Source organism: Tasmannia lanceolata, unplaced genomic scaffold, assembly GCF_043159265.1.
Source record: "Tasmannia lanceolata isolate RefF3 unplaced genomic scaffold, GAP_Taslan_0.1 ptg000021l, whole genome shotgun sequence".
Classification (NCBI taxonomy): domain Eukaryota; kingdom Viridiplantae; phylum Streptophyta; class Magnoliopsida; order Canellales; family Winteraceae; genus Tasmannia; species Tasmannia lanceolata.
In genome coordinates this window covers 5680575-5699538 of record NW_027518698.1, presented here as the reverse complement: position 1 = coordinate 5699538, position 18964 = coordinate 5680575, and positions in this window count along the sequence as shown.

Here is an 18964-nt window from a genome sequence, read left to right as displayed (position 1 = left end):
GCGGATCCTAAGGCGTACAACCCTCACCGAGGAATCTTGCTGTCAGGTCATCGAGTGGAAACCTCTCGCCGAAGGTTTTGGGGTTTTAAAAATATGAGCGTTAAAACGACTCTTGGGCGGACGTCGCTACTAACAGCCGGGAGGGTCATCGGTAAGTCAAGTTCGGTGCCTGGCTTGGGGAGGGACCTCGGGGGATGTCGTTATGACATCCAGTGAGGACACTGATAACAGAAATGCAGAAGAGGCATCCTGCCGATTGATATGACAGATCGTACGCAAGGTTTCGATATGATACTTTGTTTTAACAGTATATGATTTTGACGAGTTACCGTGTACAAACGGACTTACTCAGGCTTTGATTTGATTTGCAGGATCACTGCATAGAAATAGATTTATCCCAATTTGGAGGGGTACCACGTAGAAACGGACTTACCCTGAAGAGCTACCGTGTGATAACGGGTTTGCTTGAATTGGATAACGTGTAATAATGGGTTTACACTAGTTTGGAGGGCTCTACCGCGTAGAGATGGACTTACCCTGAAGAGCTAACGCGTGATAACGAGCTCGCTCTGATTTGATACTGTGTAATAGCAGGTTTAGAGGGTTACCATGTAGAAACAGACTTACCCTGAAGAGCTACCATGTGATAACGGGTTTGCTCGTATTGGATACTGTGTGATAACGGGTTTACACTGATTTGGAGGGTTACCGCGTAGAAACGGACTTATCCTGAAGAGCTAACGCACGATAATGGGCTCGCTCTGAGTTGATACCGTGTGATAACGGGTTTACATTGATTTGAATTGCCTAAGTGAGCTTCCATAGTCTGGAAATTCTAGGCAGATGCTCTTAGGGAGACTTTGGTTGTATACTCAGGGAAGGTGGTCTCAAGGAGACTTTAGTTGTATGCTCAGGGCAAGTGCTCTCAGGGAGACTTTGGTTGTATACTCAGGGCAGGTGCTCTCAGAGAGACTTTGGTTGTATACTCAGGGCAGGTGCTCTCAGGGAGACTTTAGTCGTATGCTTAGGGCAAGTGCTCTCAGGGAGACTTTGGTTGTATGCTCAGGGCAGGTGCTCTCAGAGAGTCTTTGGTTGTACGAGATGCCCCAAGGGACTCACTCTAGTTTGATGCCTCAGGGGACTCACACTGGTTTTATGCATCAAGGGACTCGCTCTTGTTTGATGCCTCAGGGGACTCATAATGATTTGATGCCTTAGGGGACTCACACTGATTTGAAGCCTCAGGGGACTTACACTGATTTGATGCCTTAGGGGACTCACACTGGTTTGATGCCTCAGGGGACTCACAGTGATTTGATGCCTCAGGGGACTCACTCTGGTTTGATGCCACAGGAGACTCACACTGATTTGATACCTCAGGAGACTCACACTGGTTTGATGCCTCAGGGGACTCACTCTGAGTTGATGCCTTAGGGGACACACTTTGGTTTGATGCCTCAGGGGACTCACTCTGATTTGATGCCTCAGGGGACACAGACTGGTTTGATGCCTCAGGGGACTCACACTGGTTGGGATGCCTTAGGGGACTCACACTAGTTTAGATGCCTCAAGGGACTCACACTGGTTCGATGCCCCAGGGGACTCACTCTGGTTTGATGCCTCAGGGGACTCACTTTGGTTTGATGCCTCAGGGGATTCACACTGGAGATGATTCAATATATTTTTTGAATTGGTTTTGCCAGGGAATCGGTTACAGACTCTGCTGGGGATTTGGTTATAAACTGCTGGAGAATCTGGAAACGTACGTCCTTTGTTAGGAACTGGATACGAACGACTCTATGAAGTGCACGACTCTCTGGGGATATGAGGTGAAATACTCTCTAGTGATATGAGGTGCTATGACAATGTGTCATCTTAGCCTTAGCGAGAAAGACCGTGAAGTTAGCAAGGTCCTTTGAGCGCCTTAAATCGGCTGAGTGTCAGGCAGAATTGATTCTGATTGGAAGGGATCCGACTATGTCGGGGGAGTCAATGTCATACCAACGGAATGAAGAATTGACTCTGAAGAGGATGGTAAACATCCGCCAACCGAGTTTTGACAAATCTGTTTGTAGCCGGATTGCACAAGCAAGGGTCTTCGTTCAGGGAACACCTGAAAGACATTTGTATGCCTCGACTCTGCTAAGGAGAAGGACTTTGGCATTCAATTTTACAAGATATAAACCAAAGTTTATCAATCTTTTGAGTTCATGTCACGATGGTGAGGACTCTCTTGAGAGTCTCTGGGTGACCTTGTACTTATTGAAGAGTACATTGGGCTCTGCCAAAGAGGCTTCAGATGGCAGTAAATTGCCTTGGAATAGTTTCATTGGTGAGTGACTGTTAATACACTCAGCTGGATTCGATTTGAAACAGCAGGAGACTCCTTTGGAGTGATTGGACTCTATCATGGATGATGTAAGATATATTGGATTGTCACTAAGGATCTAGGGATCCCGATGGAAAAGATTTTTAGGAGGCATTGGTTGCCTTGAGCATTCCTTACACAGAGTCGGTGCGGAAGGATATATGAATCCCTAGTTATTCGGGAATACAGACAACTTAATTCTGCTGGGAGGACTCCGAATAGACGCACTTAGAAGTCTTGAGGGACACTTAAAAAGGTTGATTGATTCATCGTTGAATGATTTCGGGAATCCATGGGAGAGACAATCAGTGAAACAGGCTGAAACAGGCGAGAGTTCGGGAACTCTTTGATGTGATGATGATGGTGAGCTCTCTAGAGTGTCACCTTGGAGAGATATCGGCTGAGGGATCTCGAGATCCAGGGGAGTCTTCACTCTCCCAGCCCAGAACAGACCCGTCGTCCGCCTCAGATGCAGTCCAGGATCCTTAGGAGCAAGGTCCGACAGATCCTCCTGCTAAGCAATGATCTCATTTGTTTTCTTTTTGGTGTTTCCCCTTTTGGGAATGAGATGTATTTATCTTTTTGGATTGATCAGACATACATGGATCACTTTTCTTGTTTTGGTTTTATCTGCATTTTATTTGTGTTGTTGTATTGAAATTAAGTGCATTTTTTTGTATAAATAGACACCCGTTCTAGGTGGATATTTATACAAAAATGCCCCTAGTTTAATTCTTTTGAACAACTTTGATTTTGAGCATTTTGCATTATTAGTGAAGGCTAATAATGCAAAATGCCCCTTGCATGGTTTTCTTAGTGATTTGATCATACATTTTGTGTTATTAGTCATATTTCTATGACTAATAACACAAAATGCTCCCGTAGATTTATTCCCATAGACAAGAAAAAGTTAATATAGGGTAAGAAACAATGATAACAATTTTGAGAGGAAGGGACATTATGAGTGTCCCTGATTGTGACGTTACATTCTTCTGAACATTTTGGTTCTGTACACGGAGTACTGAGCTGAATCCTGATATGATCTTCTGAAACGGGAGAGAAATCTGCTGTGTTTTCCTTCAACGTATTATTACCTTCGCTGGACGAATGACTTAGCTAAGGGAAATGAGCTTTTCTTTTCTGAATTATGTAGACACCCCCATTATGCTACACTTTAAAAAAGTAAAAGATTCGGTAGTTTGTCAAGTTTCGAGTCCGTATTCCACCTAGGATTAGGCATCTGTACATTTTAGGGTAGATTTCGCCTGGTTGAAGGAATTCTGAAGTTGATTCGCGATCCTAAAGGTTTCTAGGGTGTTCTAATGGTATCTAGAAAATGAAAATTCAAGTTTCCAAGCAAGTGAAAAAACCGGCTATTTTTAGGATTTTCGGGGTTTCCCTCATTTTTGCCCATTTTCACACTACAGGGGTATTTTGGTCATTCCCGATGTATCTTGTTTGACCCCCGAGTTATATTTGAGAAATCTTGAGTGATTTTACAAATTTTTAGAAAGCTGCTATTTTTAGAAACTCATGGGGCTTCCACATTTTCATCACCTTATGTATATTTCAATCATTTCTCATATATCCAAAACCATCTTGAAGGTACAGCTGATGAATTATGAGTAATTTCGTAAGATTTGAAAAACTTGTTAAATTTAGATCTCTCAAGGTTTTCTCTTAATCTTGCACTTCGGGGGTATTTTAGACATTTCTAACATGTCATATTTGGTCCCTAAGTTGTGTCTAAGGAAATCTTGAGTCCGTTCATAAATTTTTGAAAATCTGCTATTTTTGGAATTTCTCAGGCTTTTCCCTAGTCTCGCCAAATTCTTGCACTTCGGGGTAATTTGGTATTTTCCTGTGTAATTCATTTGATCCCCGAAAGGTGTCTGAGAGATTATGAATGATTTCCTGAATTTGAAAAACCTACTAACGTTAGAATTTCTCAAAGGTTTCGCTTAATTTGGAAATTCTAAATGTTGAGGGCATTTTGGGTATTTTCAGGGGATACCAAATGATCCTGTTTGATATTGCTCACCGAACGGACCAAACTTTAGAAGTTTCTATTTTTTAAAGTTTGACCACAGAGACTTTCTATTTTTTTTATTTCTTCCTTTAGGGGTGAACCAATTTGAGGGTATTTTGGTTGCATTTGGGTGTATAATGGTCAAATAGGGGCATTTTGGTCTGAAAAGTTGTTTTCCCAAAAAAAGATGTTCGATCACATGTTATAGGTGCACTATAAAGATCATATGGGTTGGGTTCAACAATCAAATTTTTGAATTTAAAGGATTTTATTGAATTTTCATTGAAAAAATCCCAAAATACATGTCATAAAAGCCTATTGGGCTAAAGCCCACAAGGGGGGTCCATGTGGACCTACCCATGTGAGTCGGCCACATAAGTGGACGCCCCACATGAGGAGGCCACATGCAAAAACGTCCAACATGGGATGAGGTGGTTGGTGACATCATATTTGTTTTAGAAAAATAATAAAGAAAGGAAGAGTTATAATTAGAAAGGGCTTGTATGGTCATATTACTAAAACTCCCATAAATTTTTACCTTTTTGTCTAAAAAATTTGCCAGTATACTTGTTTCGAACGTCTCGAAAAAATCTACAACTTTCAAGTTTATGACTTTTCCTGAATCAGCCTTTAAATAGGTCAAAAATTAGGTTAAACGTTGGACAGCCCTTTTTGGGCGAAAATCATTCATAAAAGCTAGTTTCCTATGTGAGAAGGCTTCTAGATTGATCTTGAAGGATCTCCATTGTGTAATTTAGGATTTGCTTGGCTTGCAAGAAATCAATATTAGAAGTAAATACAATTTAGAAGGTAAGGGAAAAGCAAGACATAGGTGAGAATTAGAAACTAACTAAATGTAGGAGCCCTCCCATTGGAAACTTCCAAATCTAATCTAACCCTAAATTTTTCTATAAAAACAAAGCAAGCACAACCTTTGGCCTGGCTCCAGAAAATTCATCTCCCTCTCTCTTCCTCCTTGGAATTCATTCCTCTCTTCAAGTGTGTTCATCTCTCTCTCAAGTGTTCTTCACAAAAGGAGTTCTTGAACTTCTTCTTCTCAAAGGCATCATATAATCAATGATTATTAGAGTGTTCTTTGGATCTTTTTGAGCTTTTAAAATGGTTGGACAAAGTGTATATCTCGGATCACCAACCCTAGAGGCAAAGATCGCGATCAAAGGTAAGGATCTCTCTTCTTTGCGAATTAGAACAAGCATGCTAGGATTTTATTTTTGAAATATCAAATCAATGAGTTTTCTTTTAAAATTCTAGTATGTTATAGTATAGATTAAAGGCTTTCAAAATCCAAATTTTCAACAAAAAATTAGTTTTCCTCCATATAAATATTAATTTTCTTTCTTTATTCTTCAATATGAGTTTAAATTCAATTTTCAAGGCAAGTGTTTGAAAACATAATCTTTTTCAAAAAATGAATTTTTTTAGGTGAATAAAAATTTTAAAACTACTGGAAAGTGAAATCTTGGACCACGGTTTGACCGCCTCGATTTTCGTTTTATTTTTCGAAAGATAACCCAGCAAAGGGTTATTTCTTGAAGAATAAAATGGAAAACGGGTAAAATCAAGTCCAAATTTCATAAAAATTTGGTTCCAAACCGGTTTTCTAATTTCCAGTTCACCATAAAGTTTTTGGAATTCTTTGATTTTTTATTCCAGTTTTAATTTATTTTAATTTTGGGTTATTTTTAATAAATATCAAACGATTTTAAAAATTGATGAAACTTTTTAGAACTCATGTTTAATTATAAATTGAAGTTTTCATAGAATAAAATTTTGAAAAAAAATATTTTATTTACTGTTTGCTAATCGATTCTTCGGTTTACGTGCCGTAATTCTTTTTCGTGTTAAATTAATAAATGTTCAAACATTTTCTTTACAAACCAGTAACTTAGGTTACTGGAATGTCAGATAAAAAATTTTAATTGGTTTTGCAAAGTTTTAGTATTGTTTTGTAATTTATTTTAATAAACGGGTTTCAATTCCTAGGAAACAAATTAACTTTTTCTATTTAAAAATCAATTTTATGGAGAATATTTAATTTTTAAGTTTTGAAATTTTGATAGAAAATTTTATAATCTATTATATATCTACTGAAATTTTTTATTTGATTTTAGGATACCATTAGGTTTGCGTTTTAAGTAATTCTTTAGTTTCATCCGATTTTTATGTGAATTTCAATTGGCATTAAATCATAATAAAAATCCATGAAAGTCATACACTAGTCTAATCTTATGATTATCTTTATACTGTAAGAGTTTGAGTCGATTTAAAATTGATATGCTATAGGTTGCTGTGTTAATCTATAATCTGATTTGAATTTTGAAAAATCAGAATCTGATATCAAACCTTAATGATAATTCATGAAACCTTTTTAGTAAGCTATAATCATCTATATCTTTATTCTGTGAAAGTTTGGATTAATTTGAAATTGATATGCTATAAGTTACTGTGTTAATCTATGAATTGATTTAAATTTTGAGAAATCGGAAATTGATATCAAATCTTAATGAAAATTCATGAAAATTTTTCAGTACGCTATAATCATCTATATCTCTATTCTTTGAAAGTTTTGATTAATTTGAAATTGATATGCTATAAGTTACTGTGTTAACCTGTGAACTCATTTGAATTTTAAAAAATCGGAGATTGATATCAAATCTTAATGAAAAATTCATGAAATATTTTTCGTAAGCCACAATCATCCATATCTTGTTACTGAAAAAGTTTCAACTGATTTGGAGTTCGATTGCTTAGGACTTCATGTTAAAATTCAACGCCGAATTGGCCCAGCTTTCTAACATGGACGTCCAAATAGCGGTCGCAACACTGAAGCATGCCACCACCGACCCGAATCTCAAGCTGCATCTTACCCTCAAACCACCACCGGACCTGCAAGAACTAGAATCCAAGGCTGATAAGTTCGTACGAGCGGAAGAAGCCTATGCCCGAGAGCAGAGCCACGCCGGCCCCGATGAAAGAAAAAGCAACGACGGCCGAAGGGCCATGAGGCCACGGGCCGAGGAAAAACAGGCGAGCCGGAACACCGTCCCCATCTTCAAAAGACTAGGAAGCGCCCTACTGAAGGTTTCCCTCTCCCACGTCCTACTAGCTCTCAGAGATCAGGGTCTCCTGACCCCCCCCCCCCCAAGAGAATGGCCACGGACCCGAAGAAGCGGTCCGCAAGAAAGTTCTGTGAATTCCACGGGGACCACGGCCACAAAATTGACCATTGTTTCCACCTCTGCCTCCAACTAGAAAAGCTGGCCGAGGAAGGGCACCTAAATCAATATCTCAGGAGCCCTGGCGAAAACTCGCGCGAGGCCCATTACCCACCCGACGAACCCAGAGGCAGGTGTCAGTCACACAGTAGGCGCCGGTCCAGCAGGCGCCGCCGATCCACAAGCCGACACCGATCCCCGAGCAGGCATCACTCCTGAAGCAAACACTGATCCCGCAGCAGACGCGAACAGCCGCCTACCATTATTGGAAAAATCAATATCATCACGGGCGGGCCGGGGGCGGGAGGGCCAACGACAGCTGGTCGGCGGGCGTATGCAGAGCGGGTGTTTTCCATGGAAATGCCTTCCAAAAAGGCCCGAACGGATCCGCCCCATGAAGATCAGGTCATCACTTTCTCCCATGAAGACCTCGACGGACTACAAGTCCCGCACGACGATGCACTGGTTGTCAGGCTAGTCGTCGCCAACTTCGACATAGGAAAAATTCTGGTTGACACGGGAAGCTCCGTCAATGTGTTACACCTCGGAACCTTCGAAGAGATGAAACTGGGCAAAGAGAGGCTGGGACCCGTGGAGTATTCCATCTACGGGTTCTCCGGGGCGTCCGTACGGGTCAATGGCAAAATCGACTTACCCGTGACCTTTGGGACGTACCCCCTCCAAAAGACCATCCTGACCACCTCCATGGTCGTAGACATACCTTTCACCTACAGCGCCATCATAGGGCGCCCCGCTCTGAGAGACTTGGGAGCGGTAGTCTCCACCCCTCACCTCAAGATGAAATTCCCCACTCAAACCGGAGTAGGGGAAGTCCGGAGGCAGCAGATGATAGCACGCCAGTGCTATGCGGCAAGCCTAAGAGGAAGCAACGCCCCGGCCGAAAACTTCACGATCGGGAGTGAAGACCCCCGGGAGCGGGCCCGCACGATCAGAGGAGAGCCCGCCGAGGAGCTAGACTTCATCCCCATAGACCAAGATCAGCCAGAGAAACAAGTCTGGATCAGTTCACTGCTGAAAGGCACCTTGCGAGACCAAATGATCGACTTCCTCAGAACCAACAAAGACGTGTTCGCATGGTTGTCTAAGGACATGCCCGGGATACCCAAGGAATTGGCCGTTCACAGGTTAAACATGAATCCAACCCTCAAACCCGTCCGACAGAAAAAGAGGAACTTCGCGGTAGAGTGCCAAACTCACATAAAAGCCGAAGTGAAAAAACTGCTACAAGCCTGATTTATCAAAGAGATCCGGTACCCCGAGTGGCTGTCAAATGTGGTCATGGTCAAAAAAGCTAGTGGGGGCTGGCGAGCCTGTATAGACTTCACAGACCTAAATCGGGCTTGCCCAAAGGATCCTTACCCCCTCCCGCGTATAGACCAGCTCATCGAATGCCACATCCGGGCACGAGCTCCTCACCTTCCTAGACGCCTTCTCGGATTACAATCAGGTGAAAATGCACGAACCAGACATCCCGAAAACAGCGTTCTTTGCCGATCAGGGCGTCTACTGTTACACCGTCATGCCCTTCGGGTTAAAAAATGCGGGCGCCACCTACCAGCGGCTCGTAAAAAAGCTATTCCGGGCACATATCGGAAGGAACGTGGAGGTGTATGTTGACGACATGCTTGTAAAAAGCTTGGAAGCCTCCAAACACATCTCCGACCTTCAAGAAACCTTTGACACCCTGCGACGGGCCCGGATGAAGCTGAACCCCGCAAAATGCGCCTTCGGGGTGACTTCCGAGAAGTTCTTAGGGTTCATGGTTAGCCAGAGAGGCATCGAGGCCAACCCCAAAAAAATCCAGGCCATCCTGGACATGGAGCCCCCGACAACAGCGGTAGAGGTGCAGAGGCTCGCAGGAAGAATCACCGCCCTCGGCCGTTTCATGCCCAAGTCGGCGGAGAAATGTCAGCCCTTCTTCAAACAGCTAAAAAACATACGAGAATTCGAATGGACCCCGGCCTGCCAAGAAGCCTTCGACGCCTTGAAATAGTACCTTCAGACACCGCCCGTACTCGTCAAACCTGAGCCGGGGGAAGAACTATTCTTGTATCTGACCATCAGCCCTAAGGCGGTAAGTGCGGTATTGGCCAAACAAAGCGACAAGAAGGAACACCCAGTGTGCCATGTGAGCAAGACTCTCCCGGGTGCGGAGGTCCGGTACTTAAACATAGAGAAATTCGCCCTCGCAGTCGTCAGCGCCGCCCGGAAACTCCGCCCCTACTTCTAGGCCCACCCCATAGTACTTCTGACTGACCAGCCCCTAAGGAGAATTCTCCAAAAACCAGAGACCTCGGGCAGGATGGTAAGCTAGGCCGTCGAGTTGGGAGAGTTCGACATACAGGTCCGACCGAGGCCGGCCATTAAATCCCAGACCCTTGCCGACTTTATAGTGGAATCCACAGCCCCTGCCACTGAACCAGCAATAATGGAGAATGCTAGGGGCCCCACCAAACAGACTACTCGCGAAGACACGAGGCCAGATTCAGCGGAACAGAGCGGCGAGATCGACTGGACCCTGCACGTTGATGGCTCAGCAGGTAAAACAGGGCGCGAGGCGGGAGTGGTCCTCCATGGCCCCGAAGGATTCACACTAGAATACGGCCTCCGGCTAGATTTCAAAGCCTCCAACAACAAGGCTGAATACGAGGCCTTACTAGCAGGGCTAAGCCTAGCCACGGAGCTCGGCACAGGAAAGTTAAAAGTCTATAGCGATTCCCAGCTCGTCGTCAATCAAGTAAACGGGGCATACGAGGCCAAGGGCCCCAGGATAAAGCGATACCTCCAGAAGGTAAAAGAAAAGCTGCAGAGAATGGGGGAAGTTGAGATCCTCTAGGTACCACGAGACATGAATAATCGAGCGGACGCATTGTCGAAGATGGCCTCCGAAGAAACCCATGACTTCAGCACCCTGCTTACGGAGATACTGTCCCACCCCAGCATCGATGAGGTACAAGTCTTGGAAATTCCGCCAGGACCAAGCTGGATGGATCCCATCATGCGATACCTGAAAGACGGGATACTACCCGAAGCCAAGCGGGAAGCCCGACGCCTAACCGCAAGAGCCGCCCACTACGCGGTCCACGGACCAAGGCTGTACAAACGGTCATACACATGGACGTACCTCCGATGCCTGGTACCCTCCGAATCGGAATACGCACTACGAGAGGTACACGAAGGAATCTGCGGAGACCACGGAGGCGGCAGGATCCTAGCTCAGAAAATCGTAAGGCACAGCTACTTTTGGCCTACGATCCTCAAGGACGCCAAGGAGTTCGTCAAGAAACGCAGCCCGTGCCAGAGATACGCAACCACCCCCCATCAACCGGCCACACCATACACCGCGATGGCAGGGCCCCTGCCTTTCGCCATGTGGGGCATGGACCTGCTCGGGCCATTCCCAAAAGCCCTCGGGGGACACACGATGTTGTACGTCGTCATCGACTACTTCACCAAGTGGGTCGAAGTTAAAGCCGTGGCAAAGCCCAATTCAAAAGCGACGGAGAAGTTTTTCTATCATGACGTGGTCTGCCGCTTCGGCATTCCAAGGATACTTGTAACAGACAACGGACCCCAGTTCGTAAGTGCTGAATTCGGCAGATTCTGCGATAACCTAAGCATCGAACACCGTTTCGCCTCCGTAGCACACCCGCAGGCCAACAGGCAGGTGGAGGTAACTAACAGGATCTTGCTCTAGAGCCTCAAGAAGCGACTGGGAGAAGCTGGAAAGAACTGGGTAGATCCCTAGCGTCCTCTCGGCCTACCGAACGACGCCGCGGACCGCAACTGGGGAATCCCCTTTTAGTTTAACCTTCAGAGCCGAAGCAGTCATTCCGTAAGAAATCAGCCTCTCCAGCTTCCGCACGGAGAACTACGACGAACAAGGAAATTCTGAGCTCCTCCGGAACGCTCTCGATCTCGTGCTCGAAAAAAGAGAACAAGCCCTCCTCCGAACCGCCTCCTACCAGCAAAGGGTGGCACGATACTACAACACCCGAGTAAGAAAGCGCACAGTAAAGCCCGGAGACCTAGTACTACGACAGGCGGAGGTATCCGACCCCCGCAACACCAGGAAACTCGCACCAAAATGGGAAGGACCCTACAGGGTCGTTCGAGCACTCCGCCCCGGGGCCTACCAGCTAGAGCACCTCGACGGGACCCGTCCCTCGAAGTTGGAGCATGGATAACCTCCGAGAATTTTACCAGTAAGAAGGTAGGGTAAGGTCCGTGTTTTTCTTTTAAGATATGACGCATGTTTTGTTTGTTTCCTTTTTGTGGTTTTCTAAAAGCAAAGCCGTGTTTTCCCCTTTACAAATCAATGGAATAGCGTTTCTACCTGAGCCATGTGTATCTCCACTTTCCGGCCCATGATGAATAAAGGGCCGGAAAAAGACAGGGAGTGAGACAAAGGTAGCATCGGGGCCGATCTCCCCGAAAATACCCTAAAATGCTCCCCATGAAAAAAAGACCTCCCCTTTAAGGGCAGGCGGGACCCATTAACTCCGAGCTGATCACTCGAGGGGAAGATGGTCCTTCCACGAACAAGACACCCTACAAGGGTGCACTAGAAGTACTCTCGCCAACCAAGATTACGACTTAATAGCTCGAAGAGAAATACCGAAAAGCTCAAGGGGCCCACGGCGCATTATATAAAAAAAAGAGAAAAATATATATAGTTCAAATGTTATTACAGACCAAGCATGTCAATAATACCATGAAAAAGAAACAAATCCCCAAGGCATCCGAGCCTCACTGAGCCCCCGCAGAGGTCTCAGTAACTGCAGGAACTTCCAAGGCAGCCGCCGGATCCCCGACCGGTGTCGGTGTACCACTGGTGCCGGCAAAAGATCCTCCGGAACGCTTTCCTCGGCCTCATGCACCAACTTCTCGAGAGGGAAGGAGGGATCAACCTCGCGAACGCGCCGCCGGCATTCAACAAAAGCATCTATCTCAATATCCACGCTGAACGAAGCTGCGGCCTTGAGAAACTCCTCGGAATACCGCCATTCCTCCCGCGCCTTCACCAGCTCCTCAGCGTGCTTCTGTTGAGCCACCACCAATCTATCTTCCGCACGGCTTCTCCCATCCACTGTCTGCCGGAGGTTCACCCGAAGCTAAGCAACAGTATCATCAAGCGCCACCTTTTCCGCTTGGGCCTTCTCCAAGTCCTCGCTCAGCTTTCGGACTCGCTCCTCGAAAGCACCTATCTCAGACTCATCCTCGACCAGGTACTGCACCATCTTCCTGGCATAACTTTGAGCCTGCAAAGAGCAAACCGTTAGGAAATTTCCGCTTACGGTCTCAAAGGCAACAAAAAGGGAAAAACACAAGCAGGGAAGCCGGCCACCCGGTACTTACGCAGGATGTCGACTGAAAATACCGAGCCCCCAGGGCCCTGCGGTCGAAGCCTTCTAACTCAGCCTCATCGCCAGGAAGGCGGTTGTCACCCCTAGCTCCACCCCGACCCGGGGATTCGCAAGTACGCCATCCTCAACACCAATCTTCCAGTCAGGTTTAAACAGCTCTCCGCGCGTCCGAAAGCACTGCGAAGAAAGCTCCATCCACTCCAGAAGCAGCTTGGTCATAACCGACCCTTCCAGCCGACTCGGTACGTCCTCCGTAAAGGCAAGAGAACGCACCGCACGGCCAGCCTTCCCCTGTTTAGCGCCAGAAGGGGCAACCCTCTTAGCGGAAGGCTCCAACTCCCGGTGAGGAGATCTGGCCGTACCCTTTTCTCCGACCGATTGACCAGAGGAGTTAGATGTTCCGACCGGTCCAACCTGGCCGCGGCCATAAAACCGGAGGGAATCTTCTTCCGGCTCACAGGACCCTTCGTCGCCGCCGCCGCGACCCCCTTTCCCCTGCCAGCATCACCGGAAGAAGACATACCTGCTGCCAAAAACAGAAGAGCAACAACCACTCAGAGCAAAGAAAAACAACAACTCAAAAAAATATATGCTTAAGGCGCATATGGACAAACCCAGGGAAAAAGGCTCACCGCGATGACTGGCGGAACTCTCCCCCGTTTCCTCGCCCGTACAGCGGGCCCTCCTCTCCATAGCTCCCAGCGAACCGAGCCTCTTCAAACCCCTCTCCCATCTAAACTCGGAAACATCAATAGCCTCCCCAGAGGCGAGCTTCCCCAAGTCAAACTTACTACAGTCGGACTCGTTGGGGAGGGACTTCCTTCGCCACTCAACGGAGCACTTCCAAGAACGAGGAAAGCCCCAACCAGCGTCCGACAGAGGAATAATGAACACGTACTCCTCCTTCCACTTCTTAATGGAAGAAGGCAAGTTCGCCGTAATTTTCACCTGAGGACGCTGGGTCAGATACAACCAGCTGTCCTCCCCCTTCACCAACGGGCTAAGGGCAACACAACCCCGGAGCAGAGGGAGGGTAGGCTGAATCTTGTGAAGACCCGCCTTGGCCACAAAGGCCAAGAGAGTACGCCAACTATTAGGCGCCAGTTGGGAGGGGGCCACCCGGTAAAACTTGAGGGCCTCTACTATAATACCCAAGAGCGGAAACCTAATCCCCACCCGGAAATCCTCCACGTAGAAAGCTACCTCCTCCTCCGTGATACCCTCACACACCCCCTCCACAGAGGAAGGAACCCTAATCCCATAATCATCATGAATGTGAAACTCCCTCCTAATCTTCTCTGCCGCCCCCTCTTCCAAAGTACTCCTATAACACGCCACCCGACCAGGGCGGATAACGGCACCAGACCGAATGTCCCTAATCTCCGCCTCACGAGCGGAAGAGACTCGAGCAGGAGATTCCAAGGGAGCGGCCCTCAACGACGATCCAGAAGCCCCGGAGCTATCCTCCGACTCCCTGGGCAGTTGTACATCTCGAGAGTCGCCGCCCCCGCCCTTTACCAACCGCCTCCTTTTCCTTGGCGGAGCCCTCTCCACTACTTCTACTGACTCGGAAGACGGACTCTGAGAACCGGTTGCGACAGACATCGTAAAATAATCAAATGTCGGACGGAATAAAAAGCACAGAACTCACCAGGGCAGACAAACGAGAAAAAACCAGAAGAAAGTTGGTGAAGAGCAACACGTAGAAAAATCGCTGCAGAAGAAAGCCCGCTTCACCCGAGGAAGACTAAGAAATGAAACAAAGAATGAAATCCCCAAAAAGGCTTTAAAAGAGCTAGGGTTTCAACACACGTCGATTGGTCTCCCTTCCCTTCTAATCCGATGGGACGCGCACACGTGGCGCCGATTGGAAAATTCGAGGGAACCGCCGAAAATCGAAAGTGCCATACCCCCGACTGAAAAGATGTTGCTACCCCTACCACTAGGTGACTTCCCCAGCAAGCCATCCCTAAATTCTCCCCATCTAAGGGGAAGAAAGGGTCTGAATGGAAAATACCACGTACGGTGGGACAAGGCTCGGGACCCATCACAAGGGCCCGGCATACAATTCCACAAGATGGAAAATACCACGTACGGTGGGAAAAGGCTCGGGACCCATCACAAGGGCCCGGTATACAATTCCACAAGATGGAAAATATCACGTACGGTCGGGAAAGGCCCGGGACCCATCACAAGGGCCCGGCATGCAAATTCACAAGATGGAAAATACAACGTACGGTCGAGAAAGGCTCGGGACCCATCACAAGTTTCCGGCACACAATACCACCAGAAGAAAAAATACCAAGCACAGTGAAAAGGGCTCGGGTCGCATGGCAAAGGCCCTATCTTACCTCTACCGCTCCGCTCGGAATAATTTGGCTACTATGCAAAGGGAAAGGAAACATAAGGTACAAGTCGTAAATGCAAAAAAAGGGAGAGGGCCATTCATAACTATTTCCTTCTGGCCCACGGGCCTACAAAAAAAGGGGGAGGAGGGTGAAGACAAAAAAAAATAAGGGCACGCAGGCCCGGGCCCCCAACAAGACCCCCAATAAAGAAAAAAATAAAAAGAGGAAAAAAGGGAAAAAGCCCCTCCAAAGTCCCCCTCAACCCACTCCCTCCCGCCTAAAGCGACTAGCCACTGAAAGAATTTTCCGCGTCAGAGAGCTCCTTATCACTATGCTCCTCCTCCGAAGAGCTCCCCCAACGTGGATCCTCAGCAAATCGGGTCGGTCATTCAGCCACCTCACCCGGTTCCTCAACAAGTCGTTCTCCGCACGCAGGGCTGCTATCTCTCGATCCATGTCCGTCATCCGGCTACAGACCTCCATTTCCCTATGATGGACATAAGAGAAGAATGAGCGGTGATGATGAACAAAGGCTTCATGAGACTCCCTCTCGTAAAGGGGGGGAGGATGAGAGCGCGGGGGAAGCCCTTGAGGCGGGTTCCTCTCGGGAATTATTTGCTGAGGCCCCAACCCGTCAGGGTTTGTCTCGGGGCTACTGGGAGGACTCCCCTCAGTAGCAACTCTCCCCTCGCCACTTACAGAGAGACCCTGGAAAGACGACGACATCTCTGACGAGCCCGAAGAAAGGCCGAAAGAAAGCAAAAAAGGAGAAAGGAGCGAAAGGGCGATCTGCATAAAAAGCAGGAAAACTCACCCCTTATGAATCCTATGGGAAACCCTTGGGTAGGAAAACGAAGCAACTTGCCCTACGCGTGTCCGTTTCCTATTGGATGACCGGCCAGCACCGCGTGATGGCACCACAATTCCTCGGGAAGGAACCGCCGGACGAAACAGCACGTCCTCTCGTATCCCAAAGCTCCCATAAATGCCTTCGTCACGATATTCCTTAACCAGGTAAACAAGCCTGCTCTCGTGGTCCATTCAACAAACCAAAGGTAGTGTTATGATGAGACATAAAAACGGCGCTGCTCTCAGATCTCGCCACGTGCCGCCCATGCACCAACACTGCCTAACCATCATAAAGAAAGGCGATGGGAAACGGCAAGACCGTACGAGTTCGACACGTGTCACTTCCTCAAACAAATCACTTCCAACTCCTCCCCACCTAATAAAAGGGAAGGGTCCAGAGGTGGGAAACCAAGCAGAGAGGTCCAACCTCAATTCCACTAGAGGAAAAACGCGCGCCCAGGCCCGGAGCCCCGGCACGAGACCACGGCGCACAAACACAACAGGTGAAGGAAACTAAGCGCGCTAGGAAAAGGCTCGGAATCCCGCACAGGTTCAAACAAAACGCCACAATCCCTCACAACAAAGATAATCTATGCCAAACACGGTAAAAAAAAAAAATAACCAAACAGATGGAAAAAGCAACACAAAGAGACACGGCACAAACTCATAAAGATCGTCCATTCACATCCTCCTGGGCCACAGGCCTACAAAAAGGAGGGGGGATAAGAAACAAAGCATAGGGCACGCAGGCCCCAAAATCCCCGATAGGAAAGGGGAAGAAGAAAAAAGAAATACACAGAAAAACAGGAAAGGCCAGAAACTAATTGGAATAAGACTCCTCTCCCGAAGGGTTCCCCTCCTCTTCCCAGGAGCTCTCCAGCAGGGGGTCCACCTCATATTCCAGCAGCTGCTCATTGAGGGAGTGAACCTTTTTCTGCAAAGCCTCGTTCTCCCACTTCAAGTCCTCGATCTCCTTACCCATCTTCGAAACACGGCCACGCAGTTCCATTCCCTGGTGATAGGCTCGGGAGAAAAAAGAGCATTCCCTGGCGACACGGGACTGAGACGACTTGTCCTCCCTAGGCAAGGAGGAAAGGCTAAGGGGGGGAAAGCCCGAGGAAGGGCCCGAGTCCCTCCTAGCCCTCTTCCGACGAACCGCAAGGTCCTCCTCCGGATCGGAAGACAAGTCGGGGTCACTCGATAATTCCTGGGAAAGAGAGGCCTTGCCCCTAACTCGCGAAGGGGAACCGGACATGTTGTTGAAAAAAGGCACGGAGAAACACCTACCTCAGAAAAAGAGGGGGAGAGAGGCCACAACAGTGCGCTGGGGTAATCTTCCTTTTTCAAGCTCAAGGAAGAAAACATCATGTCTCGAAACAAGGCGACCCACATAATGACGCTACCACTTCCCGGGGATGGCCGCCGGATAAAACGGCACGCCTCCTCGTACTCCGGAGCTCCCATAAATGCCCTCACCATGACGTCACTCGACCAAAACATTACTCCCTTGGCCCATTCAATGGACCAAAGGAGTAAGGGGGTGTTATGATGGGACATAAATATGGCGTCGCTCTCAGATCTCGCCATGTGTCGTCCATGCACCAATAAAACCTAACCATCATAAAGAAAGGCGTTGGGAAATAGCAAGACCATACGATCACGACGCGTGTCGCTCTCTCGCCGTCCAGGCCTCATCATTACAAGTTATGGAAGGAAATATCCGGCAAAGCCACCCGCGCCGGCGGAGCAGGAGAACGGCCCAATCCTGCAAAGGATGGTTTTCTCTCCATAATGATGAAAAGGTCCGCGCGCCTCCCTTTAAAAGGGAGGAAAGGGAAGAAGAGAGGGATCCACGTTTTTTGAAAGACATCATTTTTTCTCAGCTCCCGCATAACAACCGGAAAAAGAGGCGAGGCAACAACAGAGGAGACTAGGAACTTAATCTCACTCTCCCTGTTAGTCCCCTCCGACCCACTCATCCGCACACCCAGAAAAGAACCCGCGCCTTGGTCCTGGTAAACTTGATCGAACCCCCTCCTCTTCTCGCTGTCCTTTATATTGATTGGTCGAATGATCTGACTTGGGTGTCGATGTGGTGGTCCGGGACCCACCCCGGACCCCCTGACCCCCTTTGTTTGTGATTGCAGACCCCGCGGAGGCCCTCTACCGACCGCGCGATCGCAGACCCGGATTCAGATGCCATCACCATATTTACACTGTGGCCCATCAAATGGATGGTTTGGATCATCCGATGGTGTGAACCGTAGAGTAATTTTTGAAAAATATTGAGCTATATGGGCTTGCACCATGTAAAATCTTTACAATAAAATGCAAAACAAAAAGTTATGGTGCCAGTTTTTTGCTACGGACAACACGTGAGAAGGCTTGTCGTACACGCCTCTAATTGACCTAAGGTATCTCAATCACCTCTGTCGTTTTTGATCAGGCACTCCAACAAAACTACATGTTCTCTTAGGACTGTTTTCATACATGCCACCCCACCAATTTCGGTATTTGCATTATCAAAAGAGTCTCAAGGTGTTTTAAACACTCATAACTTGTCTCTCTCCATCCATTGTTACGGTGTAGATCAGCTCGCAGAGAAGATAGACGCTTGTGTTATCGTGTGAGTCATCAAATTCAGCACATTACCTAGATTCTTATAAGCAGTTGTCAATCATCAAGAGCTTATAACGCGTGCATGAAACGGAACGTAGGACATGACAAAAAGAAAATGGGACAGTCCG